The 26,023-nt window shown below is 44.7% G+C and overlaps 27 non-coding genes across 27 annotated transcripts; all 27 read left to right on the forward strand.

The window, feature by feature from the left end:
* The first annotated feature begins 1,762 nt into the window (after positions 1-1,762).
* trnay-gua (transfer RNA tyrosine (anticodon GUA)) lies at positions 1,763-1,849 on the forward strand. Its single transcript is given in 2 exon segments — positions 1,763-1,799; positions 1,814-1,849. It is a non-coding gene; the product is annotated as a tRNA-Tyr (tRNA).
* A 589-nt stretch (positions 1,850-2,438) lies between these two features.
* Positions 2,439-2,525, forward strand: trnay-gua (transfer RNA tyrosine (anticodon GUA)). Its single transcript is given in 2 exon segments — positions 2,439-2,475; positions 2,490-2,525. It is a non-coding gene; the product is annotated as a tRNA-Tyr (tRNA).
* A 589-nt stretch (positions 2,526-3,114) lies between these two features.
* trnay-gua (transfer RNA tyrosine (anticodon GUA)) lies at positions 3,115-3,201 on the forward strand. Its single transcript is given in 2 exon segments — positions 3,115-3,151; positions 3,166-3,201. It is a non-coding gene; the product is annotated as a tRNA-Tyr (tRNA).
* A 588-nt stretch (positions 3,202-3,789) lies between these two features.
* Positions 3,790-3,876, forward strand: trnay-gua (transfer RNA tyrosine (anticodon GUA)). Its single transcript is given in 2 exon segments — positions 3,790-3,826; positions 3,841-3,876. It is a non-coding gene; the product is annotated as a tRNA-Tyr (tRNA).
* Positions 3,877-4,466: 590 nt separating this feature from the next.
* Positions 4,467-4,553, forward strand: trnay-gua (transfer RNA tyrosine (anticodon GUA)). The gene is given in 2 exon segments: positions 4,467-4,503; positions 4,518-4,553. It is a non-coding gene; the product is annotated as a tRNA-Tyr (tRNA).
* A 1,266-nt stretch (positions 4,554-5,819) lies between these two features.
* Positions 5,820-5,906, forward strand: trnay-gua (transfer RNA tyrosine (anticodon GUA)). The gene is given in 2 exon segments: positions 5,820-5,856; positions 5,871-5,906. It is a non-coding gene; the product is annotated as a tRNA-Tyr (tRNA).
* Positions 5,907-6,495: 589 nt separating this feature from the next.
* On the forward strand, positions 6,496-6,582 carry trnay-gua (transfer RNA tyrosine (anticodon GUA)). The gene is given in 2 exon segments: positions 6,496-6,532; positions 6,547-6,582. It is a non-coding gene; the product is annotated as a tRNA-Tyr (tRNA).
* A 590-nt stretch (positions 6,583-7,172) lies between these two features.
* Positions 7,173-7,259, forward strand: trnay-gua (transfer RNA tyrosine (anticodon GUA)). Its single transcript is given in 2 exon segments — positions 7,173-7,209; positions 7,224-7,259. It is a non-coding gene; the product is annotated as a tRNA-Tyr (tRNA).
* Positions 7,260-7,848: 589 nt separating this feature from the next.
* On the forward strand, positions 7,849-7,935 carry trnay-gua (transfer RNA tyrosine (anticodon GUA)). Its single transcript is given in 2 exon segments — positions 7,849-7,885; positions 7,900-7,935. It is a non-coding gene; the product is annotated as a tRNA-Tyr (tRNA).
* A 590-nt stretch (positions 7,936-8,525) lies between these two features.
* trnay-gua (transfer RNA tyrosine (anticodon GUA)) lies at positions 8,526-8,612 on the forward strand. Its single transcript is given in 2 exon segments — positions 8,526-8,562; positions 8,577-8,612. It is a non-coding gene; the product is annotated as a tRNA-Tyr (tRNA).
* A 589-nt stretch (positions 8,613-9,201) lies between these two features.
* Positions 9,202-9,288, forward strand: trnay-gua (transfer RNA tyrosine (anticodon GUA)). The gene is given in 2 exon segments: positions 9,202-9,238; positions 9,253-9,288. It is a non-coding gene; the product is annotated as a tRNA-Tyr (tRNA).
* A 590-nt stretch (positions 9,289-9,878) lies between these two features.
* trnay-gua (transfer RNA tyrosine (anticodon GUA)) lies at positions 9,879-9,965 on the forward strand. The gene is given in 2 exon segments: positions 9,879-9,915; positions 9,930-9,965. It is a non-coding gene; the product is annotated as a tRNA-Tyr (tRNA).
* Positions 9,966-11,232: 1,267 nt separating this feature from the next.
* trnay-gua (transfer RNA tyrosine (anticodon GUA)) lies at positions 11,233-11,319 on the forward strand. The gene is given in 2 exon segments: positions 11,233-11,269; positions 11,284-11,319. It is a non-coding gene; the product is annotated as a tRNA-Tyr (tRNA).
* Positions 11,320-11,909: 590 nt separating this feature from the next.
* On the forward strand, positions 11,910-11,996 carry trnay-gua (transfer RNA tyrosine (anticodon GUA)). Its single transcript is given in 2 exon segments — positions 11,910-11,946; positions 11,961-11,996. It is a non-coding gene; the product is annotated as a tRNA-Tyr (tRNA).
* A 590-nt stretch (positions 11,997-12,586) lies between these two features.
* On the forward strand, positions 12,587-12,673 carry trnay-gua (transfer RNA tyrosine (anticodon GUA)). Its single transcript is given in 2 exon segments — positions 12,587-12,623; positions 12,638-12,673. It is a non-coding gene; the product is annotated as a tRNA-Tyr (tRNA).
* A 1,267-nt stretch (positions 12,674-13,940) lies between these two features.
* On the forward strand, positions 13,941-14,027 carry trnay-gua (transfer RNA tyrosine (anticodon GUA)). The gene is given in 2 exon segments: positions 13,941-13,977; positions 13,992-14,027. It is a non-coding gene; the product is annotated as a tRNA-Tyr (tRNA).
* Positions 14,028-14,617: 590 nt separating this feature from the next.
* On the forward strand, positions 14,618-14,704 carry trnay-gua (transfer RNA tyrosine (anticodon GUA)). Its single transcript is given in 2 exon segments — positions 14,618-14,654; positions 14,669-14,704. It is a non-coding gene; the product is annotated as a tRNA-Tyr (tRNA).
* A 1,266-nt stretch (positions 14,705-15,970) lies between these two features.
* Positions 15,971-16,057, forward strand: trnay-gua (transfer RNA tyrosine (anticodon GUA)). The gene is given in 2 exon segments: positions 15,971-16,007; positions 16,022-16,057. It is a non-coding gene; the product is annotated as a tRNA-Tyr (tRNA).
* A 591-nt stretch (positions 16,058-16,648) lies between these two features.
* trnay-gua (transfer RNA tyrosine (anticodon GUA)) lies at positions 16,649-16,735 on the forward strand. Its single transcript is given in 2 exon segments — positions 16,649-16,685; positions 16,700-16,735. It is a non-coding gene; the product is annotated as a tRNA-Tyr (tRNA).
* Positions 16,736-17,324: 589 nt separating this feature from the next.
* On the forward strand, positions 17,325-17,411 carry trnay-gua (transfer RNA tyrosine (anticodon GUA)). Its single transcript is given in 2 exon segments — positions 17,325-17,361; positions 17,376-17,411. It is a non-coding gene; the product is annotated as a tRNA-Tyr (tRNA).
* Positions 17,412-18,001: 590 nt separating this feature from the next.
* On the forward strand, positions 18,002-18,088 carry trnay-gua (transfer RNA tyrosine (anticodon GUA)). The gene is given in 2 exon segments: positions 18,002-18,038; positions 18,053-18,088. It is a non-coding gene; the product is annotated as a tRNA-Tyr (tRNA).
* A 588-nt stretch (positions 18,089-18,676) lies between these two features.
* trnay-gua (transfer RNA tyrosine (anticodon GUA)) lies at positions 18,677-18,763 on the forward strand. Its single transcript is given in 2 exon segments — positions 18,677-18,713; positions 18,728-18,763. It is a non-coding gene; the product is annotated as a tRNA-Tyr (tRNA).
* A 590-nt stretch (positions 18,764-19,353) lies between these two features.
* On the forward strand, positions 19,354-19,440 carry trnay-gua (transfer RNA tyrosine (anticodon GUA)). The gene is given in 2 exon segments: positions 19,354-19,390; positions 19,405-19,440. It is a non-coding gene; the product is annotated as a tRNA-Tyr (tRNA).
* Positions 19,441-22,851: 3,411 nt separating this feature from the next.
* trnay-gua (transfer RNA tyrosine (anticodon GUA)) lies at positions 22,852-22,938 on the forward strand. The gene is given in 2 exon segments: positions 22,852-22,888; positions 22,903-22,938. It is a non-coding gene; the product is annotated as a tRNA-Tyr (tRNA).
* Positions 22,939-23,528: 590 nt separating this feature from the next.
* Positions 23,529-23,615, forward strand: trnay-gua (transfer RNA tyrosine (anticodon GUA)). Its single transcript is given in 2 exon segments — positions 23,529-23,565; positions 23,580-23,615. It is a non-coding gene; the product is annotated as a tRNA-Tyr (tRNA).
* A 590-nt stretch (positions 23,616-24,205) lies between these two features.
* Positions 24,206-24,292, forward strand: trnay-gua (transfer RNA tyrosine (anticodon GUA)). The gene is given in 2 exon segments: positions 24,206-24,242; positions 24,257-24,292. It is a non-coding gene; the product is annotated as a tRNA-Tyr (tRNA).
* Positions 24,293-25,560: 1,268 nt separating this feature from the next.
* Positions 25,561-25,647, forward strand: trnay-gua (transfer RNA tyrosine (anticodon GUA)). Its single transcript is given in 2 exon segments — positions 25,561-25,597; positions 25,612-25,647. It is a non-coding gene; the product is annotated as a tRNA-Tyr (tRNA).
* The last annotated feature ends 376 nt before the right edge of the window (positions 25,648-26,023 follow it).

A 26,023-nucleotide genomic window follows, 5' to 3' on the forward strand; every position in this document is an offset into this window, starting at 1 on the left:
TCAGAAGAGTATAACTTTTTCAGCAGTTGTACCAAGTTTTTGACTTATGCCTAGTGTTTCCCCAAAGCAAGTCATTCCCTGAGCGGGAATCAAACCCAGGCCGCGGTGGTAAAAGAACCGAATCCTAACCACTGGACCAAAAGGGAGAGAGAAAAAGACATTTCGCAGTGAGGGGGCTAAACAGCGATTTTATTCCTCGGCTCACTTTTTGTCTATTCCCAAATGCAACTACTTGCAATCTAAGGGGATGTAGCTCAGAGGAATAGAGCATTAGTTGAACGTACGAAGACCTGGGGGCAATCCTCAGCAGCTCCAAGAAACCACCAAACTCAGCAGATTAATTTCTTAAAGGGAACATATGCTTCTGCCGAACCTCTGACTATCTAGGGGATGGCGTTTGACTGTATTTGTCACCCTTTGATAGCTCAGTTGGTAGAGCGGAGGACTGTAGGTGAAATTGCTGTAATCCTTAGGTCGCTGGTTCAAATCCGCTCAAAGGATTGTACTTTTTCTTGTGGCTTACGCCAACTTTTTGACAGCAGTGCACCTTGACATGTGCTTGACAAACAAATATCTTTCCCTGAGAAGAAATCTTCACTTGTTGACCTTTGAAAGGAATGTTGGTAGAGCAGCAGAGAGTTCTCGAGATTGCAACAGTCCTTAGGTCACTGACTCAGAAGAGTATAACTTTTTCAGCAGTTGTACCAAGTTTTTGACTTATGCCAAGTGTTTCCTCAAAAGCAAGTCATTCGCTGAGCGGGAATCAAACCCAGGCCGCGGTGGTAAAAGAACCGAATCCTAACCACTGGACCAAAAGGGAGAGAAAAAGACATTTCGCAGTGAGGGGGCTAAACAGCGATTTTATTCCTCGGCTCACTTTTTGTCTATTCCCAAATGCAACTACTTGCAATCTAAGGGGATGTAGCTCAGAGGAATAGAGCATTAGTTGAACGTACGAAGACCTGGGGGCAATCCTCAGCAGCTCCAAGAAACCACCAAACTCAGCAGATTAATTTCTTAAAGGGAACATATGCTTCTGCCAAACCTCTGACCATCTAGGGGATGGCGTTTGACTGTAATTGTCACCTTTTGATAGCTCAGTTGGTAGAGCGGAGGACTGTAGGTGAAATTGCTGTAATCCTTAGGTCGCTGGTTCAAATCCGGCTCAAAGGATTGTACTTTTCTTGTGGCTTACGCCAACTTTTTGACAGCAGTGCACCTTGACATGTGCTTGACAAACAAATATCTTTCCCTGAGAGAAGAAATCTTTACTTGTTGACCTTTGAAAGGAATGTTGGTAGAGCAGCAGAGAGTTCTCGAGATTGCAACAGTCCTTAGGTCGCTGACTCAGAAGAGTATAACTTTTTCAGCAGTTGTACCAAGTTTTTGACTTATGCCTAGTGTTTCTCCAAAAGCAAGTCATTCCCTGAGCGGGAATCAAACCCAGGCCGCGGTGGTAACAGAACCGAATCCTAACCACTGGACCAAAAGGGAGAGAGAAAAAGACATTTCGCAGTGAGGGGGCTAAACAATGATTTTATTCCTCGGCTCACTTTTTGTCTATTCCCAAATGCAACTACTTGCAATCTAAGGGGATGTAGCTCAGAGGAATAGAGCATTAGTTGAACGTACGAAGACCTGGGGGCAATCCTCAGCAGCTCCAAGAAACCACCAAACTCAGCAGATTAATTTCTTAAAGGGAACATATGCTTCTGCCGAACCTCTGACCATCTAGGGGATGGCGTTTGACTGTATTTGTCACCCTTTGATAGCTCAGTTGGTAGAGCGGAGGACTGTAGGTGAAATTGCTGTAATCCTTAGGTCGCTGGTTCAAATCCGGCTCAAAGGATTGTACTTTTTCTTGTGGCTTACGCCAACTTTTTGACAGCAGTGCACCTTGACATGTGCTTGACAAACAAATATCTTTCCCTGAGAGAATAAATCTTCACTTGTTGACCTTTGAAAGGAATGTTGGTAGAGCAGCAGAGAGTTCTCGAGATTGCAACAGTCCTTAGGTCGCTGACTCAGAAGAGTATAACTTTTTCAGCAGTTGTACCAAGTTTTTGACTTATGCCTAGTGTTTCCCCAAAAGCAAGTCATTCCCTGAGCGGGAATCAAACCCAGGCCGCGGTGGTAAAAGAACCGAATCCTAACCACTGGACCAAAAGGGAGAGAGAAAAGACATTTCGCAGTGAGGGGGCTAAACAGCGATTTTATTCCTCGGCTCACTTTTTGTCTATTCCCAAATGCAACTACTTGCAATCTAAGGGGATGTAGCTCAGAGGAATAGAGCATTAGTTGAACGTACGAAGACCTGGGGGCAATCCTCAGCAGCTCCAAGAAACCACCAAACTCAGCAGATTAATTTCTTAAAGGGAACATATGCTTCTGCCGAACCTCTGACCATCTAGGGGATGGCGTTTGACTGTATTTGTCACCCTTTGATAGCTCAGTTGGTAGAGCGGAGGACTGTAGGTGAAATTGCTGTAATCCTTAGGTCGCTGGTTCAAATCCGGCTCAAAGGATTGTACTTTTTCTTGTGGCTTACGCCAACTTTTTGACAGCAGTGCACCTTGACATGTGCTTGACAAACAAATATCTTTCCCTGAGAGAAGAAATCTTCACTTGTTGACCTTTGAAAGGAATGTTGGTAGAGCAGCAGAGAGTTCTCGAGATTGCAACAGTCCTTAGGTCGCTGACTCAGAAGAGTATAACTTTTTCAGCAGTTGTACCAAGTTTTTGACTTATGCCTAGTGTTTCCCAAAAGCAAGTCATTCCCTGAGCGGGAATCAAACCCAGGCCGCGGTGGTAAAAGAACCGAATCCTAACCACTGGACCAAAAGGGAGAGAGAAAAAGACATTTCGCAGTGAGGGGGCTAAACAGCGATTTTATTCCTCGGCTCACTTTTTGTCTATTCCCAAATGCAACTACTTGCAATCTAAGGGGATGTAGCTCAGAGGAATAGAGCATTAGTTGAACGTACGAAGACCTGGGGGCAATCCTCAGCAGCTCCAAGAAACCACCAAACTCAGCAGATTAATTTCTTAAAGGGAACATATGCTTCTGCCGAACCTCTGACCATCTAGGGGATGGCGTTTGACTGTATTTGTCACCCTTTGATAGCTCAGTTGGTAGAGCGGAGGACTGTAGGTGAAATTGCTGTAATCCTTAGGTCGCTGGTTCAAATCCGGCTCAAAGGATTGTACTTTTTCTTGTGGCTTACGCCAACTTTTTGACAGCAGTGCACCTTGACATGTGCTTGACAAACAAATATCTTTCCCTGAGAGAAGAAATCTTCACTTGTTGACCTTTGAAAGGAATGTTGGTAGAGCAGCAGAGAGTTCTCGAGATTGCAACAGTCCTTAGGTCGCTGACTCAGAAGAGTATAACTTTTTCAGCAGTTGTACCAAGTTTTTGACTTATGCCTAGTGTTTCCCCAAAAGCAAGTCATTCCCTGAGCGGGAATCAAACCCAGGCCGCGGTGGTAAAAGAACCGAATCCTAACCACTGGACCAAAAGGGAGAGAAAAAGACATTTCGCAGTGAGGGGGCTAAACAGCGATTTTATTCCTCGGCTCACTTTTTGTCTATTCCCAAATGCAACTACTTGCAATCTAAGGGGATGTAGCTCAGAGGAATAGAGCATTAGTTGAACGTACGAAGACCTGGGGGCAATCCTCAGCAGCTCCAAGAAACCACCAAACTCAGCAGATTAATTTCTTAAAGGGAACATATGCTTCTGCCGAACCTCTGACTATCTAGGGGATGGCGTTTGACTGTATTTGTCACCCTTTGATAGCTCAGTTGGTAGAGCGGAGGACTGTAGGTGAAATTGCTGTAATCCTTAGGTCGCTGGTTCAAATCCGGCTCAAAGGATTGTACTTTTTCTTGTGGCTTACGCCAACTTTTTGACAGCAGTGCACCTTGACATGTGCTTGACAAACAAATATCTTTCCCTGAGAGAAGAAATCTTCACTTGTTGACCTTTGAAAGGAATGTTGGTAGAGCAGCAGAGAGTTCTCGAGATTGCAACAGTCCTTAGGTCGCTGACTCAGAAGAGTATAACTTTTTCAGCAGTTGTACCAAGTTTTTGACTTATGCCTAGTGTTTCCCCAAAAGCAAGTAATTCCCTGAGCGGGAATCAAACCCAAGCCGCGGTGGTAAAAGAAGCGAATCCTAACCACTGGACCAAAAGGGAGAGAGAAAAAGACATTTCGCAGTGAGGGGGCTAAACAGCGATTTTATTCCTCGGCTCACTTTTTGTCTATTCCCAAATGCAACTACTTGCAATCTAAGGGGATGTAGCTCAGAGGAATAGAGCATTAGTTGAACGTACGAAGACCTGGGGGCAATCCTCAGCACCTCCAAGAAACCACCAAACTCAGCAGATTAATTTCTTAAAGGGAACAAATGCTTCTGCCAAACCTCTGACTATCTAGGGGATGGCGTTTCACTGTATTTGTCACCCTTTGATAGCTCAGTTGGTAGAGCGGAGGACTGTAGGTGAAATTGCTGTAATCCTTAGGTCGCTGGTTCAAATCCGGCTCAAAGGATTGTACTTTTTCTTGTGGCTTACGCCAACTTTTTGACAGCATTGCACCTTGACATGTGCTTGACAAACAAATATCTTTCCCTGAGAGAATAAGTCTTCACTTGTTGACCTTTGAAAGGAATGTTGGTAGAGCAGCAGAGAGTTCTCGAGATTGCAACAGTCCTTTGGTCGCTGACTCAGAAGAGTATAACTTTTTCTGCAGTTGTACCAATTTTTTAACTAATGCCTAGTGTTTCCCCAAAAGAAAGTCATTCCCTGAGCGGGAATCAAACCCAGGCCGCGGTGGTAAAAGAACCGAATCCTAACCACTGGACCAAAAGGGAGAGAGAAAAAGACATTTCGCAGTGAGGGGGCTAAACAGCGATTTTATTCCTCGGCTCACTTTTTGTCTATTCCCAAATGCAACTACTTGCAATCTAAGGGGATGTAGCTCAGAGGAATAGAGCATTAGTTGAACGTACGAAGACCTGGGGGCAATCCTCAGCAGCTCCAAGAAACCACCAAACTCAGCAGATTAATTTCTTAAAGGGAACATATGCTTCTGCCGAACCTCTGACTATCTAGGGGATGGCGTTTTACTGTATTCGTCACCCTTTGATAGCTCAGTTGGTAGAGCGGAGGACTGTAGGTGAACTGCTGTATTCCTTAGGTCGCTCGTTCAAATCCGGCTCAAAGGATTGTACTTTTTCTTGTGGCTTACGCCAACTTTTTGACAGCAGTGCACCTTGACATGTGCTTGACAAACAAATATCTTTCCCTGAGAGAAGAAATCTTCACTTGTTGACCTTTGAAAGGATTGTTGGTAGAGCAGCAGAGAGTTCTCGAGATTGCAACAGTCCTTAGGTCGCTGACTCAGAAGAGTATAACTTTTTCAGCAGTTGTACCAAGTTTTTGACTTATGCCTAGTGTTTCTCCAAAAGCAAGTCATTCCCTGAGCGGGAATCAAACCCAGGCCGCGGTGGTAAAAGAACCGAATCCTAACCACTGGACCAAAAGGGAGAGAGAAAAATACATTTCGCAGTGAGGGGGCTAAACAGCGATTTTATTCCTCGGCTCACTTTTTGTCTATTCCCAAATGCAACTACTTGCAATCTAAGGGGATGTAGCTCAGAGGAATAGAGCATTAGTTGAACGTACGAAGACCTGGGGGCAATCCTCAGCAGCTCCAAGAAACCACCAATCTCAGCAGATTCATTTCTTAAAGGGAACATATGCTTCTGCCGAACCTCTGACTATCTAGCGGATGGCGTTTGACTGTATTTGTCACCCTTTGATAGCTCAGTTGGTAGAGCGGAGGACTGTAGGTGAAATTGCTGTAATCCTTAGGTCGCTGGTTCAAATCCGGCTCAAAGGATTGTACTTTTTCTTGTGGCTTACGCCAACTTTTTGACAGCAGTGCACCTTGACATGTGCTTGACAAACAAATATCTTTCCCTGAGAGAAGAAATCTTCACTTGTTGACCTTTGAAAGGAATGTTGGTAGAGCAGCAGAGAGTTCTCGAGATTGCAACAGTCCTTAGGTCGCTGACTCAGAAGAGTATAACTTTTTCAGCAGTTGTACCAAGTTTTTGACTTATGCCTAGTGTTTCCAAAAAGCAAGTCATTCCCTGAGCGGGAATCAAACCCAGGCCGCGGTGGTAAAAGAACCGAATCCTAACCACTGGACCAAAAGGGAGAGAGAAAAAGACATTTCGCAGTGAGGGGGCTAAACAGCGATTTTATTCCTCGGCTCACTTTTTGTCTATTCCCAAATGCAACTACTTGCAATCTAAGGGGATGTAGCTCAGAGGAATAGAGCATTAGTTGAACGTACGAAGACCTGGGGGCAATCCTCAGCAGCTCCAAGAAACCACCAAACTCAGCAGATTAATTTCTTAAAGGGAACATATGCTTCTGCCGAACCTCTGACCATCTAGGGGATGGCGTTTGACTATATTTGTCACCCTTTGATAGCTCAGTTGGTAGAGCGGAGGACTGTAGGTGAAATTGCTGTAATCCTTAGGTCGCTGGTTCAAATCCGGCTCAAAGGATTGTACTTTTTCTTGTGGCTTACGCCAACTTTTTGACAGCAGTGCACCTTGACATGTGCTTGACAAACAAATATCTTTCCCTGAGAGAAGAAATCTTCACTTGTTGACCTTTGAAAGGAATGTTGGTAGAGCAGCAGAGAGTTCTCGAGATTGCAACAGTCCTTAGGTCGCTGACTCAGAAGAGTATAACTTTTTCAGCAGTTGTACCAAGTTTTTGACTTATGCCTAGTGTTTCCCCAAAAGCAAGTCATTCCCTGAGCGGGAATCAAACCCAGGCCGCGGTGGTAACAGAACCGAATCCTAACCACTGGACCAAAAGGGAGAGAGAAAAAGACATTTCGCAGTGAGGGGGCTAAACAGCGATTTTATTCCTCGGCTCACTTTTTGTCTATTCCCAAATGCAACTACTTGCAATCTAAGGGGATGTAGCTCAGAGGAATAGAGCATTAGTTGAACGTACGAAGACCTGGGGGCAATCCTCAGCAGCTCCAAGAAACCACCAAACTCAGCAGATTAATTTCTTAAAGGGAACATATGCTTCTGCCGAACCTCTGACCATCTAGGGGATGGCGTTTGACTGTATTTGTCACCCTTTGATAGCTCAGTTGGTAGAGCGGAGGACTGTAGGTGAAATTGCTGTAATCCTTAGGTCGCTGGTTCAAATCCGGCTCAAAGGATTGTACTTTTTCTTGTGGCTTACGCCAACTTTTTGACAGCAGTGCACCTTGACATGTGCTTGACAAACAAATATCTTTCCCTGAGAGAAGAAATCTTCACTTGTTGACCTTTGAAAGGAATGTTGGTAGAGCAGCAGAGAGTTCTCGAGATTGCAACAGTCCTTAGGTCGCTGACTCAGAAGAGTATAACTTTTTCAGCAGTTGTACCAAGTTTTTGACTTATGCCTAGTGTTTCCCCAAAAGCAAGTCATTCCTGAGCGGGAATCAAACCCAGGCCGCGGTGGTAAAAGAACCGAATCCTAACCACTGGACCAAAAGGGAGAGAGAAAAAGACATTTCGCAGTGAGGGGGCTAAACAGCGATTTTATTCCTCGGCTCACTTTTTGTCTATTCCCAAATGCAACTACTTGCAATCTAAGGGGATGTAGCTCAGAGGAATAGAGCATTAGTTGAACGTACGAAGACCTGGGGGCAATCCTCAGCAGCTCCAAGAAACCACCAAACTCAGCAGATTAATTTCTTAAAGGGAACATATGCTTCTGCCGAACCTCTGACCATCTAGGGGATGGCGTTTGACTGTATTTGTCACCCTTTGATAGCTCAGTTGGTAGAGCGGAGGACTGTAGGTGAAATTGCTGTAATCCTTAGGTCGCTGGTTCAAATCCGGCTCAAAGGATTGTACTTTTTCTTGTGGCTTACGCCAACTTTTTGACAGCAGTGCACCTTGACATGTGCTTGACAAACAAATATCTTTCCCTGAGAGAAGAAATCTTCACTTGTTGACCTTTGAAAGGAATGTTGGTAGAGCAGCAGAGAGTTCTCGAGATTGCAACAGTCCTTAGGTCGCTGACTCAGAAGAGTATAACTTTTTCAGCAGTTGTACCAAGTTTTTGACTTATGCCTAGTGTTTCCCCAAAAGCAAGTCATTCCCTGAGCGGGAATCAAACCCAGGCCGCGGTGGTAAAAGAACCGAATCCTAACCACTGGACCAAAAGGGAGAGAGAAAAAGACATTTCGCAGTGAGGGGGCTAAACAGCGATTTTATTCCTCGGCTCACTTTTTGTCTATTCCCAAATGCAACTACTTGCAATCTAAGGGGATGTAGCTCAGAGGAATAGAGCATTAGTTGAACGTACGAAGACCTGGGGGCAATCCTCAGCAGCTCCAAGAAACCACCAAACTCAGCAGATTAATTTCTTAAAGGGAACATATGCTTCTGCCGAACCTCTGACCATCTAGGGGATGGCGTTTGACTGTATTTGTCACCCTTTGATAGCTCAGTTGGTAGAGCGGAGGACTGTAGGTGAAATTGCTGTAATCCTTAGGTCGCTGGTTCAAATCCGGCTCAAAGGATTGTACTTTTTCTTGTGGCTTACGCCAACTTTTTGACAGCAGTGCACCTTGACATGTGCTTGACAAACAAATATCTTTCCCTGAGAGAAGAAATCTTCACTTGTTGACCTTTGAAAGGAATGTTGGTAGAGCAGCAGAGAGTTCTCGAGATTGCAACAGTCCTTAGGTCGCTGACTCAGAAGAGTATAACTTTTTCAGCAGTTGTACCAAGTTTTTGACTTATGCCTAGTGTTTCCCCAAAAGCAAGTCATTCCCTGAGCGGGAATCAAACCCAGGCCGCGGTGGTAAAAGAACCGAATCCTAACCACTGGACCAAAAGGGAGAGAGAAAAGACATTTCGCAGTGAGGGGGCTAAACAGCGATTTTATTCCTCGGCTCACTTTTTGTCTATTCCCAAATGCAACTACTTGCAATCTAAGGGGATGTAGCTCAGAGGAATAGAGCATTAGTTGAACGTACGAAGACCTGGGGGCAATCCTCAGCAGCTCCAAGAAACCACCAAACTCAGCAGATTAATTTCTTAAAGGGAACATATGCTTCTGCCGAACCTCTGACCATCTAGGGGATGGCGTTTGACTGTATTTGTCACCCTTTGATAGCTCAGTTGGTAGAGCGGAGGACTGTAGGTGAAATTGCTGTAATCCTTAGGTCGCTGGTTCAAATCCGGCTCAAAGGATTGTACTTTTTCTTGTGGCTTACGCCAACTTTTTGACAGCAGTGCACCTTGACATGTGCTTGACAAACAAATATCTTTCCCTGAGAGAAGAAATCTTCACTTGTTGACCTTTGAAAGGAATGTTGGTAGAGCAGCAGAGAGTTCTCGAGATTGCAACAGTCCTTAGGTCGCTGACTCAGAAGAGTATAACTTTTTCAGCAGTTGTACCAAGTTTTTGACTTATGCCTAGTGTTTCCCCAAAAGCAAGTCATTCCCTGAGCGGGAATCAAACCCAGGCCGCGGTGGTAAAAGAACCGAATCCTAACCACTGGACCAAAAGGGAGAGAGAAAAAGACATTTCGCAGTGAGGGGGCTAAACAGCGATTTTATTCCTCGGCTCACTTTTTGTCTATTCCCAAATGCAACTACTTGCAATCTAAGGGGATGTAGCTCAGAGGAATAGAGCATTAGTTGAACGTACGAAGACCTGGGGGCAATCCTCAGCAGCTCCAAGAAACCACCAAACTCAGCAGATTAATTTCTTAAAGGGAACATATGCTTCTGCCGAACCTCTGACCATCTAGGGGATGGCGTTTGACTGTATTTGTCACCCTTTGATAGCTCAGTTGGTAGAGCGGAGGACTGTAGGTGAAATTGCTGTAATCCTTAGGTCGCTGGTTCAAATCCGGCTCAAAGGATTGTACTTTTTCTTGTGGCTTACGCCAACTTTTTGACAGCAGTGCACCTTGACATGTGCTTGACAAACAAATATCTTTCCCTGAGAGAAGAAATCTTCACTTGTTGACCTTTGAAAGGAATGTTGGTAGAGCAGCAGGGAGTTCTCGAGATTGCAACAGTCCTTAGGTCGCTGACTCAGAAGAGTATAACTTTTTCAGCAGTTGTACCAAGTTTTTGACTTATGCCTAGTGTTTCCCCAAAAGCAAGTCATTCCCTGAGCGGGAATCAAACCCAGGCCGCGGTGGTAAAAGAACCGAATCCTAACCACTGGACCAAAAGGGAGAGAGAAAAAGACATTTCGCAGTGAGGGGGCTAAACAGCGATTTTATTCCTCGGCTCACTTTTTGTCTATTCCCAAATGCAACTACTTGCAATCTAAGGGGATGTAGCTCAGAGGAATAGAGCATTAGTTGAACGTACGAAGACCTGGGGGCAATCCTCAGCAGCTCCAAGAAACCACCAAACTCAGCAGATTAATTTCTTAAAAGGAACATATGCTTCTGCCGAACCTTTGAGCATCTAGGGGATGGCGTTTGACTGTATTTTTCACCCTTTGATAGCTCAGTTGGTAGAGCGGAGGACTGTATGTGAAATTGCTGTAATCCTTAGGTCGCTGGTTCAAATCCGGCTCAAAGGATTGTACTTTTTCTTGTGGCTTACGCCAACTTTTTGACAGCAGTGCACCTTGACATGTGCTTGACAAACAAATATCTTTCCCTGAGAGAAGAAATCTTCACTTGTTGACCTTTGAAAGGAATGTTGGTAGAGCAGCAGAGAGTTCTCGAGATTGCAACAGTCCTTAGGTCGCTGACTCAGAAGAGTATAACTTTTTCAGCAGTTGTACCAAGTTTTTGACTTATGCCTAGTGTTTCCCCAAAAGCAAGTCATTCCCTGAGCGGGAATCAAACCCAGGCCGCGGTGGTAAAAGAACCGAATCCTAACCACTGGACCAAAAGGGAGAGAGAAAAAGACATTTCGCAGTGAGGGGGCTAAACAGCGATTTTATTCCTCGGCTCACTTTTTGTCTATTCCCAAATGCAACTACTTGCAATCTAAGGGGATGTAGCTCAGAGGAATAGAGCATTAGTTGAACGTACGAAGACCTGGGGGCAATCCTCAGCAGCTCCAAGAAACCACCAAACTCAGCAGATTAATTTCTTAAAGGGAACATATGCTTCTGCCGAACCTCTGACCATCTAGGGGATGGCGTTTGACTGTATTTGTCACCCTTTGATAGCTCAGTTGGTAGAGCGGAGGACTGTAGGTGAAATTGCTGTAATCCTTAGGTCGCTGGTTCAAATCCGGCTCAAAGGATTGTACTTTTTCTTGTGGCTTACGCCAACTTTTTGACAGCAGTGCACCTTGACATGTGCTTGACAAACAAATATCTTTCCCTGAGAGAAGAAATCTTCACTTGTTGACCTTTGAAAGGAATGTTGGTAGAGCAGCAGAGAGTTCTCGAGATTGCAACAGTCCTTAGGTCGCTGACTCAGAAGAGTATAACTTTTTCAGCAGTTGTACCAAGTTTTTGACTTATGCCTAGTGTTTCCCCAAAAGCAAGTCATTCCCTGAGCGGGAATCAAACCCAGGCCGCGGTGGTAAAAGAACCGAATCCTAACCACTGGACCAAAAGGGAGAGAGAAAAAGACATTTCGCAGTGAGGGGGCTAAACAGCGATTTTATTCCTCGGCTCACTTTTTGTCTATTCCCAAATGCAACTACTTGCAATCTAAGGGGATGTAGCTCAGAGGAATAGAGCATTAGTTGAACGTACGAAGACCTGGGGGCAATCCTCAGCAGCTCCAAGAAACCACCAAACTCAGCAGATTAATTTCTTAAAGGGAACATATGCTTCTGCCGAACCTCTGACCATCTAGGGGATGGCGTTTGACTGTATTTGTCACCCTTTGATAGCTCAGTTGGTAGAGTGGAGGACTGTAGGTGAAATTGCTGTAATCCTTAGGTCGCTGGTTCAAATCCGGCTCAAAGGATTGTACTTTTTCTTGTGGCTTACGCCAACTTTTTGACAGCAGTGCACCTTGACATGTGCTTGACAAACAAATATCTTTCCCTGAGAGAAGAAATCTTCACTTGTTGACCTTTGAAAGGAATGTTGGTAGAGCAGCAGGGAGTTCTCGAGATTGCAACAGTCCTTAGGTCGCTGACTCAGAAGAGTATAACTTTTTCAGCAGTTGTACCAAGTTTTTGACTTATGCCTAGTGTTTCCCCAAAAGCAAGTAATTCCCTGAGCGGGAATCAAACCCAAACCGCGGTGGTAAAAGAAGCGAATCCTAACCACTGGACCAAAAGGGAGAGAGAAAAAGACATTTCGCAGTGAGGGGGCTAAACAGCGATTTTATTCCTCGGCTCACTTTTTGTCTATTCCCAAATGCAACTACTTGCAATCTAAGGGGATGTAGCTCAGAGGAATAGAGCATTAGTTGAACGTACGAAGACCTGGGGGCAATCCTCAGCAGCTCCAAGAAACCACCAAACTCAGCAGATTAATTTCTTAAAGGGAACATATGCTTCTGCCGAACCTCTGACCATATAGGGGATGGCGTTTGACTGTATTTGTCACCCTTTGATAGCTCAGTTGGTAGAGCGGAGGACTGTAGGTGAAATTGCTGTAATCCTTAGGTCGCTGGTTCAAATCCGGCTCAAAGGATTGTACTTTTTCTTGTGGCTTACGCCAACTTTTTGACAGCAGTGCACCTTGACATGTGCTTGACAAACAAATATCTTTCCCTGAGAGAAGAAATCTTCACTTGTTGACCTTTGAAAGGAATGTTGGTAGAGCAGCAGGGAGTTCTCGAGATTGCAACAGACCTTAGGTCGCTGACTCAGAAGAGTATAACTTTTTCAGCAGTTGTACCAAGTTTTTGACTTATGCCTAGTGTTTCCCCAAAAGCAAGTAATTCCCTGAGCGGGAATCAAACCCAAACCGCGGTGGTAAAAGAAGCGAATCCTAACCACTGGACCAAAAGGGAGAGAGAAAAAGACATTTCGCAGTGAGGGGGCTAAACAGCGATTTTATTCCTCGGCTCACTTTTTGTCTATTCCCAAATGCAACTACTTGCAATCTAAGGGGATGTAGCTCAGAGGAATAGAGCATTAGTTGAACGTACGAAGACCTGGGGGCAATCCTCAGCAGCTCCAAGAAACCACCAAACTCAGCAGATTAATTTCTTAAAGGGAACATATGCTTCTGCCGAACCTCTGACCATCTAGGGGATGGCGTTTGACTGTAATTGTCACCCTTTGATAGCTCAGTTCGTAGAGCGGAGGATTGTAGTTGAAATTGCTGTGATCCTTAGGTCGCTGGTTCAAATCCGGCTCAAAGGATTGTACTTTTTCTTGTGGCTTACGCCAACTTTTTGACAGCAGTGCACCTTGACATGTGCTTGACAAACAAATATCTTTCCCTGAGAGAAGAAATCTTCACTTGTTGACCTTTGAAAGGAATATTGGTAGAGCAGCAGGGAGTTCTCGAGATTGCAACAGACCTTAGGTCGCTGACTCAGAAGAGTATAACTTTTTCAGCAGTTGTACCAAGTTTTTGACTTATGCCTAGTGTTTCCCCAAAAGCAAGTCATTCCCTGAGCGGGAATCAAACCCAGGCCGCGGTGGTAAAAGAACCGAATCCTAACCACTGGACCAAAAGGGAGAGAGAAAAAGACATTTCGCAGTGAGGGGGCTAAACAGCGATTTTATTCCTCGGCTCACTTTTTGTCTATTCCCAAATGCAACTACTTGCAATCTAAGGGGATGTAGCTCAGAGGAATAGAGCATTAGTTGAACGTACGAAGACCTGGGGGCAATCCTCAGCAGCTCCAAGAAACCACCAAACTCAGCAGATTAATTTCTTAAAGGGAACATATGCTTCTGCCGAACCTCTGACCATCTAGGGGATGGCGTTTGACTGTAATTGTCACCCTTTGATAGCTCAGTTGGTAGAGCGGAGGACTGTAGGTGAAATTGCTGTAATCCTTAGGTCGCTGGTTCAAATCCGGCTCAAAGGATTGTACTTTTTCTTGTGGCTTACGCCAACTTTTTGACAGCAGTGCACCTTGACATGTGCTTGACAAACAAATATCTTTCCCTGAGAGAAGAAATCTTCACTTGTTGACCTTTGAAAGGAATGTTGGTAGAGCAGCAGGGAGTTCTCGAGATTGCAACAGTCCTTAGGTCGCTGACTCAGAAGAGTATAACTTTTTCAGCAGTTGTACCAAGTTTTTGACTTATGCCTAGTGTTTCTCCAAAAGCAAGTCATTCCCTGAGCGGGAATCAAACCCAGGCCGTGGTGGTAACAGAACCGAATCCTAACCACTGGACCAAAAGGGAGAGAGAAAAAGACATTTCGCAGTGAGGGGGCTAAACAATGATTTTATTCCTCGGCTCACTTTTTGTCTATTCCCAAATGCAACTACTTGCAATCTAAGGGGATGTAGCTCAGAGGAATAGAGCATTAGTTGAACGTACGAAGACCTGGGGGCAATCCTCAGCAGCTCCAAGAAACCACCAAACTCAGCAGATTAATTTCTTAAAGGGAACATATGCTTCTGCCGAACCTCTGACCATCTAGGGGATGGCGTTTGACTGTATTTGTCACCCTTTGATAGCTCAGTTGGTAGAGCGGAGGACTGTAGGTGAAATTGCTGTAATCCTTAGGTCGCTGGTTCAAATCCGGCTCAAAGGATTGTACTTTTTCTTGTGGCTTACGCCAACTTTTTGACAGCAGTGCACCTTGACATGTGCTTGACAAACAAATATCTTTCCCTGAGAGAAGAAATCTTCACTTGTTGACCTTTGAAAGGAATGTTGGTAGAGCAGCAGAGAGTTCTCGAGATTGCAACAGTCCTTAGGTCGCTGACTCAGAAGAGTATAACTTTTTCAGCAGTTGTACCAAGTTTTTGACTTATGCCTAGTGTTTCCCCAAAAGCAAGTCATTCCCTGAGCGGGAATCAAACCCAGGCCGCGGTGGTAAAAGAACCGAATCCTAACCACTGGACCAAAAGGGAGAGAGAAAAAGACATTTCGCAGTGAGGGGGCTAAACAGCGATTTTATTCCTCGGCTCACTTTTTGTCTATTCCCAAATGCAACTACTTGCAATCTAAGGGGATGTAGCTCAGAGGAATAGAGCATTAGTTGAACGTACGAAGACCTGGGGGCAATCCTCAGCAGCTCCAAGAAACCACCAAACTCAGCAGATTAATTTCTTAAAGGGAACATATGCTTCTGCCGAACCTCTGACCATATAGGGGATGGCGTTTGACTGTATTTGTCACCCTTTGATAGCTCAGTTGGTAGAGAGAGGACTGTAGGTGAAATTGCTGTAATCCTCAGGTCGCTGGTTCAAATCCTCCTCAAAGGATTGTACTTTTTCTTGTGGCTTACGCCAACTTTTTGACAGCAGTGCACCTTGACATGTGCTTGACAAACAAATATCTTTCCCTGAGAGAAGAAATCTTCACTTGTTGACCTTTGAAAGGAATGTTGGTAGAGCAGCAGGGAGTTCTCGAGATTGCAACAGACCTTAGGTCGCTGACTCAGAAGAGTATAACTTTTTCTGCAGTTGTACCAAGTTTTTGACTTATGCCTAGTGTTTCCCCAAAAGCAAGTAATTCCCTGAGCGGGAATCAAACCCAAACCGCGGTGGTAAAAGAAGCGAATCCTAACCACTGGACCAAAAGGGAGAGAGAAAAAGACATTTCGCAGTGAGGGGGCTAAACAGCGATTTTATTCCTCGGCTCACTTTTTGTCTATTCCCAAATGCAACTACTTGCAATCTAAGGGGATGTAGCTCAGAGGAATAGAGCATTAGTTGAACGTACGAAGACCTGGGGGCAATCCTCAGCAGCTCCAAGAAACCACCAAACTCAGCAGATTAATTTCTTAAAAGGAACATATGCTTCTGCCGAACCTCTGAGCATCTAGGGGATGGCGTTTGACTGTATTTTTCACCCTTTGATAGCTCAGTTGGTAGAGCGGAGGACTGTAGGTGAAATTGCTGTAATCCTTAGGTCGCTGGTTCAAATCCGGCTCAAAGGATTGTACTTTTTCTTGTGGCTTACGCCAACTTTTTGACAGCAGTGCACCTTGACATGTGCTTGACAAACAAATATCTTTCCCTGAGAGAAGAAATCTTCACTTGTTGACCTTTGAAAGGAATGTTGGTAGAGCAGCAGAGAGTTCTCGAGATTGCAACAGTCCTTTAGGTCGCTGACTCAGAAGAGTATAACTTTTTCAGCAGTTGTACCAAGTTTTTGACTTATGCCTAGTGTTTCCCCAAAAGCAAGTCATTCCCTGAGCGGGAATCAAACCCAGGCCGCGGTGGTAAAAGAACCGAATCCTAACCACTGGACCAAAAGGGAGAGAGAAAAAGACATTTCGCAGTGAGGGGGCTAAACAGCGATTTTATTCCTCGGCTCACTTTTTGTCTATTCCCAAATGCAACTACTTGCAATCTAAGGGGATGTAGCTCAGAGGAATAGAGCATTAGTTGAACGTACGAAGACCTGGGGGCAATCCTCAGCAGCTCCAAGAAACCACCAAACTCAGCAGATTAATTTCTTAAAGGGAACATATGCTTCTGCCGAACCTCTGACCATCTAGGGGATGGCGTTTGACTGTATTTGTCACCCTTTGATAGCTCAGTTGGTAGAGCGGAGGACTGTAGGTGAAATTGCTGTAATCCTTAGGTCGCTGGTTCAAATCCGGCTCAAAGGATTGTACTTTTTCTTGTGGCTTACGCCAACTTTTTGACAGCAGTGCACCTTGACATGTGCTTGACAAACAAATATCTTTCCCTGAGAGAAGAAATCTTCACTTGTTGACCTTTGAAAGGAATGTTGGTAGAGCAGCAGAGAGTTCTCGAGATTGCAACAGTCCTTAGGTCGCTGACTCAGAAGAGTATAACTTTTTCAGCAGTTGTACCAAGTTTTTGACTTATGCCTAGTGTTTCCCCAAAAGCAAGTCATTCCCTGAGCGGGAATCAAACCCAGGCCGCGGTGGTAAAAGAACCGAATCCTAACCACTGGACCAAAAGGGAGAGAGAAAAGACATTTCGCAGTGAGGGGGCTAAACAGCGATTTTATTCCTCGGCTCACTTTTTGTCTATTCCCAAATGCAACTACTTGCAATCTAAGGGGATGTAGCTCAGAGGAATAGAGCATTAGTTGAACGTACGAAGACCTGGGGGCAATCCTCAGCAGCTCCAAGAAACCACCAAACTCAGCAGATTAATTTCTTAAAGGGAACATATGCTTCTGCCGAACCTCTGACCATCTAGGGGATGGCGTTTGACTGTATTTGTCACCCTTTGATAGCTCAGTTGGTAGAGCGGAGGACTGTAGGTGAAATTGCTGTAATCCTTAGGTCGCTGGTTCAAATCCGGCTCAAAGGATTGTACTTTTTCTTGTGGCTTACGCCAACTTTTTGACAGCAGTGCACCTTGACATGTGCTTGACAAACAAATATCTTTCCCTGAGAGAAGAAATCTTCACTTGTTGACCTTTGAAAGGAATGTTGGTAGAGCAGCAGAGAGTTCTCGAGATTGCAACAGTCCTTAGGTCGCTGACTCAGAAGAGTATAACTTTTTCAGCAGTTGTACCAAGTTTTTGACTTATGCCTAGTGTTTCCCCAAAAAGCAAGTCATTCCCTGAGCGGGAATCAAACCCAGGCCGCGGTGGTAAAAGAACCGAATCCTAACCACTGGACCAAAGGGAGAGAGAAAAAGACATTTCGCAGTGAGGGGGCTAAACAGCGATTTTATTCCTCGGCTCACTTTTTGTCTATTCCCAAATGCAACTACTTGCAATCTAAGGGGATGTAGCTCAGAGGAATAGAGCATTAGTTGAACGTACGAAGACCTGGGGGCAATCCTCAGCAGCTCCAAGAAACCACCAAACTCAGCAGATTAATTTCTTAAAGGGAACATATGCTTCTGCCGAACCTCTGACCATATAGGGGATGGCGTTTGACTGTATTTGTCACCCTTTGATAGCTCAGTTGGTAGAGCGGAGGACTGTAGGTGAAATTGCTGTAATCCTTAGGTCGCTGGTTCAAATCCGGCTCAAAGGATTGTACTTTTTCTTGTGGCTTACGCCAACTTTTTGACAGCAGTGCACCTTGACATGTGCTTGACAAACAAATATCTTTCCCTGAGAGAATAAGTCTTCACTTGTTGACCTTTGAAAGGAATGTTGGTAGAGCAGCAGAGAGTTCTCGAGATTGCAACAGTCCTTAGGTCGCTGACTCAGAAGAGTATAACTTTTTCTGCAGTTGTACCAAGTTTTTGACTTATGCCTACTGTTTCCCCAAAAGCAAGTCATTCCCTGAGCGGGAATCAAACCCAGGCCGCGGTGGTAAAAGAACCGAATCCTAACCACTGGACCAAAAGGAGAGAGAAAAAGACATTTCGCAGTGAGGGGGCTAAACAGCGATTTTATTCCTCGGCTCACTTTTTGTCTATTCCCAAATGCAACTACTTGCAATCTAAGGGGATGTAGCTCAGAGGAATAGAGCATTAGTTGAACGTACGAAGACCTGGGGCAATCCTCAGCAGCTCCAAGAAACCACCAAACTCAGCAGATTAATTTCTTAAAGGGAACATATGCTTCTGCCGAACCTCTGACCATCTAGGGGATGGCGTTTGACTGTATTTGTCACCCTTTGATAGCTCAGTTGGTAGAGCGGAGGACTGTAGGTGAAATTGCTGTAATCCTTAGGTCGCTGGTTCAAATCCGGCTCAAAGGATTGTACTTTTTCTTGTGGCTTACGCCAACTTTTTGACAGCAGTGCACCTTGACATGTGCTTGACAAACAAATATCTTTCCCTGAGAGAAGAAATCTTCACTTGTTGACCTTTGAAAGGAATGTTGGTAGAGCAGCAGAGAGTTCTCGAGATTGCAACAGTCCTTAGGTCGCTGACTCAGAAGAGTATAACTTTTTCAGCAGTTGTACCAAGTTTTTGACTTATGCCTAGTGTTTCCCCAAAAGCAAGTCATTCCCTGAGCGGGAATCAAACCCAGGCCGCGGTGGTAAAAGAACCGAATCCTAACCACTGGACCAAAAGGGAGAGAGAAAAAGACATTTCGCAGTGAGGGGGCTAAACAGCGATTTTATTCCTCGGCTCACTTTTTGTCTATTCCCAAATGCAACTACTTGCAATCTAAGGGGATGTAGCTCAGAGGAATAGAGCATTAGTTGAACGTACGAAGACCTGGGGGCAATCCTCAGCAGCTCCAAGAAACCACCAAACTCAGCAGATTAATTTCTTAAAGGGAACATATGCTTCTGCCGAACCTCTGACCATCTAGGGGATGGCGTTTGACTGTAATTGTCACCCTTTGATAGCTCAGTTGGTAGAGCGGAGGACTGTAGGTGAAATTGCTGTAATCCTTAGGTCGCTGGTTCAAATCCGGCTCAAAGGATTGTACTTTTTCTTGTGGCTTACGCCAACTTTTTGACAGCAGTGCACCTTGACATGTGCTTGACAAACAAATATCTTTCCCTGAGAGAAGAAATCTTCACTTGTTGACCTTTGAAAGGAATGTTGGTAGAGCAGCAGGGAGTTCTCGAGATTGCAACAGTCCTTAGGTCGCTGACTCAGAAGAGTATAACTTTTTCAGCAGTTGTACCAAGTTTTTGACTTATGCCTAGTGTTTCCCCAAAAGCAAGTAATTCCCTGAGCGGGAATCAAACCCAAGCCGCGGTGGTAAAAGAAGCGAATCCTAACCACTGGACCAAAAGGGAGAGAGAAAAAGACATTTCGCAGTGAGGGGGCTAAACAGCGATTTTATTCCTCGGCTCACTTTTTGTCTATTCCCAAATGCAACTACTTGCAATCCAAGGGGATGTAGCTCAGAGGAATAGAGCATTAGTTGAACGTACGAAGACCTGGGGGCAATCCTAAGCAGCGCCAAGAAACCACCAAACTCAGCAGATTAATTTCTTAAAGGGAACATATGCTTCTGCCGAACCTCTGACCATATAGGGGATGGCGTTTGACTGTATTTGTCACCCTTTGATAGCTCAGTTGGTAGAGGGAGGACTGTAGGTGAAATTGCTGTAATCCTTAGGTCGCTGGTTCAAATCCGGCTCAAAGGATTGTACTTTTTCTTGTGGCTTACGCCAACTTTTTGACAGCAGTGCACCTTGACATGTGCTTGACAAACAAATATCTTTCCCTGAGAGAAGAAATCTTCACTTGTTGACCTTTGAAAGGAATGTTGGTAGAGCAGCAGAGAGTTCTCGAGATTGCAACAGTCCTTAGGTCGCTGACTCAGAAGAGTATAACTTTTTCAGCAGTTGTACCAAGTTTTTGACTTATGCCTAGTGTTTCCCCAAAAGCAAGTAATTCCCTGAGCGGGAATCAAACCCAGGCCGCGGTGGAAAAGAACCGAATCCTAACCACTGGACCAAAAGGGAGAGAGAAAAAGACATTTCGCAGTGAGGGGGCTAAACAGCGATTGTATTCCTCGGCTCACTTTTTGTCTATTCCCAAATGCAACTAATTGCAATCTAAGGGGATGTAGCTCAGAGGAATAGAGCATTAGTTGAACGTACGAAGACCTGGGGGCAATCCTCAGCAGCTCCAAGAAACCACCAAACTCAGCAGATTAATTTCTTAAAGGGAACAAATGCTTCTGCAGAACCTCTAACCATCTAGGGGATGGCGTTTGAATATATTTGTCACCAATTTGATAGCTCACTTGGTAGAGCGGAGAACTTTAGGTGATATTGCTGTAATCCAGCAGGCAGGCAAAACGCTGGTTCAAATCCCGGCTCAAAGGATTGTACTTTTTCTTTTGGATTTTACGCCAACTTTTTGACAGCAGTGCACCTTGACAAGTGCTTGACAAATAAATATCTTTCCCTGAGAGAAGAAATCTTCACTTGTTGACCTTTGAAAGGAATGTTGGTAGAGCAGCAGAGAGTTCTCGAGATTGCAACAGTCCTTAGGTCGCTGACTCAGAAGAGTATAACCTTTTCAGCAGTTGTACCAAGTTTTTGACTTATGCCTAGTGTTTCCCCAAAAGCAAAGTCATTCCCTAAAATATAATTGGAATCAAACCCAGGCCGCGGTGGTAAAAGAACCCGAATCCTAACCACTGGACCAAAAGGGAGAGAAAAAGACATTTCGCAGTGAGGGGGCTAAACAGCGATTTTATTCCTCGGCTCACTTTTTGTCTATTCCCAAATGCAACTACTTGCAATCTAAGGGGATGTAGCTCAGAGGAATAGAGCATTAGTTGAACGTACGAAGACCTGGGGGCAATCAAGAAACCACCAATTTCTCAGCAGATTAATTTCTTGAAGCTCCAAGTACTCAGCAGATTAATTTCTTAAAGGAACATATGCTTCTGTTGAACCTCTGACCATCTAGGGGATGGCGTTTGACTTTATTTGTCACCCTTTGATAGCTCAGTTGGTAGAGCGGAGGACTGTAGGTGAAATTGCTGTAATCCTGAGGTCGCTGGTTCAAATCCGGCTCAAAGGATTGTACTTTTTCTTGTGGCTTACGCCAACTTTTTGACAGCAGTGCAGTGCACCTTGACATGTGCTTGACAAACAAATATCTTTCCCTGAGAGAAGAAATCTTCACTTGTTGACCTTTGAAAGGAATGTTGGTAGAGCAGCAGAGAGTTCTCGAGATTGCAACAGTCCTTAGGTCGCTGACTCAGAAGAGTATAACTTTTTCAGCAGTTGTACCAAGTTTTTGACTTATGCCTAGTGTTTCTCCTTGGCTGTAAAAAGCAAGTCATTCCCTGAGGGAATCAAACCCAGGCCGCGGTGGTAAAGAACCGAATCCTAACCACTGGACCAAAAGGGAGAAAAATACAGCAAGGGGGACATTTTTTGGTTAACCGAATCCTAACCACTGGACCAAAGGGAGAGAGAAAAAGACATTTCGCAGTGAGGGGGCTAAACAGCGATTTTATTCCTCGGCTCACTTTTTGTCTATTCCCAAATGCAACTACTTGCAATCTAAGGGGATGTAGCTCAGAGGAATAGAGCATTAGTTGAACGTACGAAGACCTGGGGGCAATCCTCAGCAGCTCCAAGAAACCACCAAACTCAGCAGATTAATTTCTTAAAGGTAACATATGCTTCTGCCGAACCTATGACCATCTAGGAGATGGCGTTTGAATGTATTTTTTTCACCCTTTGATAGCTCAGTTGGTAGAGCGGAGGACTGTAGGTGAAATTGCTGTAATCCTTAGGTCGCTGTTTCAAATCCGGCTCAAAAGATTGTACTTTTTCTCGTGGCTTACGCCAACTTTTTGACAGCAGTGCACCTTGACATGTGCTTGACAAACAAATATCTTTCCCTGAGAGAAGAAATCTTCACTTGTTGACCTTTGAAAGGAATGTTGGTAGAGCAGCAGAGAGTTCTCGAGATTGCAACAGTCCTTAGGTCGCTGACTCAGAAGAGTATAACTTTTTCAGCAGTTGTACCAAGTTTTTGACTTATGCCTAGTGTTTCCCCAAAAGCAAGTCATTCCCTGAGCGGGAATCAAACCCAGGCCGCGGTGGTAAAAGAACCGAATCCTAACCACTGGACCAAAAGGGAGAGAGAAAAAGACATTTGGCAGTGAGGGGGCTAAACAGCGATTTTATTCCTCGGCTCACTTTTTGTCTATTCCCAAATGCAACTACTTGCAATCTAAGGGGATGTAGCTCAGAGGAATAGAGCATTAGTTGAACGTACGAAGACCTGGGGGCAATCCTCAGCAGCTCCAAGAAACCACCAAACTCAGCAGATTAATTTCTTAAAGGGAACATATGCTTCTGCCGAACCTCTGACCATCTAGGGGATGGCGTTTGACTGTATTTGTCACCCTTTGATAGCTCAGTTGGTAGAGCGGAGGACTGTAGGTGAAATTGCTGTAATCCTTAGGTCGCTGGTTCAAATCCGGCTCAAAGGATTGTACTTTTTCTTGTGGCTTACGCCAACTTTTTGACAGCAGTGCACCTTGACATGTGCTTGACAAACAAATATCTTTCCCTGAGAGAAGAAATCTTCACTTGTTGACCTTTGAAAGGAATGTTGGTAGAGCAGCAGGGAGTTCTCGAGATTGCAACAGACCTTAGGTCGCTGACTCAGAAGAGTATAACTTTTTCAGCAGTTGTACCAAGTTTTTGACTTATGCCTAGTGTTTCCCCAAAAGCAAGTAATTCCCTGAGCGGGAATCAAACCCAAACCGCGGTGGTAAAAGAAGCGAATCCTAACCACTGGACCAAAAGGGAGAGAGAAAAAGACATTTCGCAGTGAGGGGGCTAAACAGCGATTTTATTCCTCGGCTCACTTTTTGTCTATTCCCAAATGCAACTACTTGCAATCTAAGGGGATGTAGCTCAGAGGAATAGAGCATTAGTTGAACGTACGAAGACCTGGGGGCAATCCTCAGCAGCTCCAAGAAACCACCAAACTCAGCAGATTAATTTCTTAAAAGGAACATATGCTTCTGCCGAACCTCTGACCATCTAGGGGATGGCGTTTGACTGTAATTGTCGCCCTTTGATAGCTCAGTTGGTAGAGCGGAGGACTGTAGTTGAAATTGCTGTGATCCTTAGGTCGCTGGTTCAAATCCGGCTCAAAGGATTGTACTTTTTCTTGTGGCTTACGCCAACTTTTTGACAGCAGTGCACCTTGACATGTGCTTGACGAACAAATATCTTTCCCTGAGAGAAGAAATCTTCACTTGTTGACCTTTGAAAGGAATGTTGGTAGAGCAGCAGGGAGTTCTCGAGATTGCAACAGACCTTAGGTCGCTGACTCAGAAGAGTATAACTTTTTCAGCAGTTGTACCAAGTTTTTGACTTATGCCTAGTGTTTCCCCAAAAGCAAGTAATTCCCTGAGCGGGAATCAAACCCAAGCCGCGGTGGTAAAAGAAGCGAATCCTAACCACTGGACCAAAAGGGAGAGAGAAAAAGACATTTCGCAGTGAGGGGGCTAAACAGCGATTTTATTCCTCGGCTCACTTTTTGTCTATTCCCAAATGCAACTACTTGCAATCTAAGGGGATGTAGCTCAGAGGAATAGAGCATTAGTTGAACGTACGAAGACCTGGGGGCAATCCTCAGCAGCTCCAAGAAACCACCAAACTCAGCAGATTAATTTCTTAAAGGGAACATATGCTTCTGCCGAACCTCTGACCATCTAGGGGATGGCGTTTGACTGTATTTGTCACCCTTTGATAGCTCAGTTGGTAGAGCGGAGGACTGTAGGTGAAATTGCTGTAATCCTTAGGTCGCTGGTTCAAATCCGGCTCAAAGGATTGTACTTTTTCTTGTGGCTTACGCCAACTTTTTGACAGCAGTGCACCTTGACATGTGCTTGACAAACAAATATCTTTCCCTGAGAGAAGAAATCTTCACTTGTTGACCTTTGAAAGGAATGTTGGTAGAGCAGCAGAGAGTTCTCGAGATTGCAACAGTCCTTAGGTCGCTGACTCAGAAGAGTATAACTTTTTCAGCAGTTGTACCAAGTTTTTGACTTATGCCTAGTGTTTCCCCAAAAGCAAGTCATTCCCTGAGCGGGAATCAAACCCAGGCCGCGGTGGTAAAAGAACCGAATCCTAACCACTGGACCAAAAGGGAGAGAGAAAAAAGACATTTCGCAGTGAGGGGGCTAAACAGCGATTTTATTCCTCGGCTCACTTTTTTGTCTATTCCCAAATGCAACTACTTGCAATCTAAGGGGATGTAGCTCAGAGGAATAGAGCATTAGTTGAACGTACGAAGACCTGGGGGCAATCCTCAGCTCCAAGAGAAACCACCAAACTCAGCAGATTAATTTCTTAAAGGGAACATATGCTTCTGCCGAACCCTCTGACCATCTAGGGGATGGCGTTTGACTGTATTTGTCACCCTTTGATAGCTCAGTTGGTAGAGCGGAGGACTGTAGGTGAAATTGCTGTAATCCTTAGGTCGCTGGTTCAAATCCGGCTCAAGGATTGTACTTTTTCTTGTGGCTTACGCCAACTTTTTGACAGCAGTGCACCTTGACATGTGCTTGACAAACAAATATCTTTCCCTGAGAGAAGAAATCTTCACTTGTTGACCTTTGAAAGGAATGTTGGTAGAGCAGCAGAGAGTTCTCGAGATTGCAACAGTCCTTAGGTCGCTGACTCAGAAGAGTATAACTTTTTCAGCAGTTGTACCAAGTTTTTGACTTATGCCTAGTGTTTCCCCAAAAGCAAGTCATTCCCTGAGCGGGAATCAAACCCAGGCCGCGGTGGTAAAAGAACCGAATCCTAACCACTGGACCAAAAGGGAGAGAGAAAAAGACATTTCGCAGTGAGGGGGCTAAACAGCGATTTTATTCCTCGGCTCACTTTTTGTCTATTCCCAAATGCAACTACTTGCAATCTAAGGGGATGTAGCTCAGAGGAATAGAGCATTAGTTGAACGTACGAAGACCTGGGGGCAATCCTCAGCAGCTCCAAGAAACCACCAAACTCAGCAGATTAATTTCTTAAAGGGAACATATGCTTCTGCCGAACCTCTGACTATCTAGGGGATGGCGTTTGACTGTGTTTGTCACCCTTTGATAGCTCAGTTGGTAGAGCGGAGGACTGTAGGTGAAATTGCTGTAATCCTTAGGTCGCTGGTTCAAATCCGGCTCAAAGGATTGTACTTTTCTTGTGGCTTACGCCAACTTTTTGACAGCAGTGCACCTTGACATGTGCTTGACAAACAAATATCTTTCCCTGAGAGAAGAAATCTTTACTTGTTGACCTTTGAAAGGAATGTTGGTAGAGCAGCAGAGAGTTCTCGAGATTGCAACAGTCCTTAGGTCGCTGACTCAGAAGAGTATAACTTTTTCAGCAGTTGTACCAAGTTTTTGACTTATGCCTAGTGTTTCTCCAAAAGCAAGTCATTCCCTGAGCGGGAATCAAACCCAGGCCGCGGTGGTAACAGAACCGAATCCTAACCACTGGACCAAAAGGGAGAGAGAAAAAGACATTTCGCAGTGAGGGGGCTAAACAATGATTTTATTCCTCGGC

Source organism: Oncorhynchus nerka, linkage group LG8 (assembly GCF_034236695.1).
Source record: "Oncorhynchus nerka isolate Pitt River linkage group LG8, Oner_Uvic_2.0, whole genome shotgun sequence".
Classification (NCBI taxonomy): Eukaryota; Metazoa; Chordata; class Actinopteri; order Salmoniformes; family Salmonidae; genus Oncorhynchus; species Oncorhynchus nerka.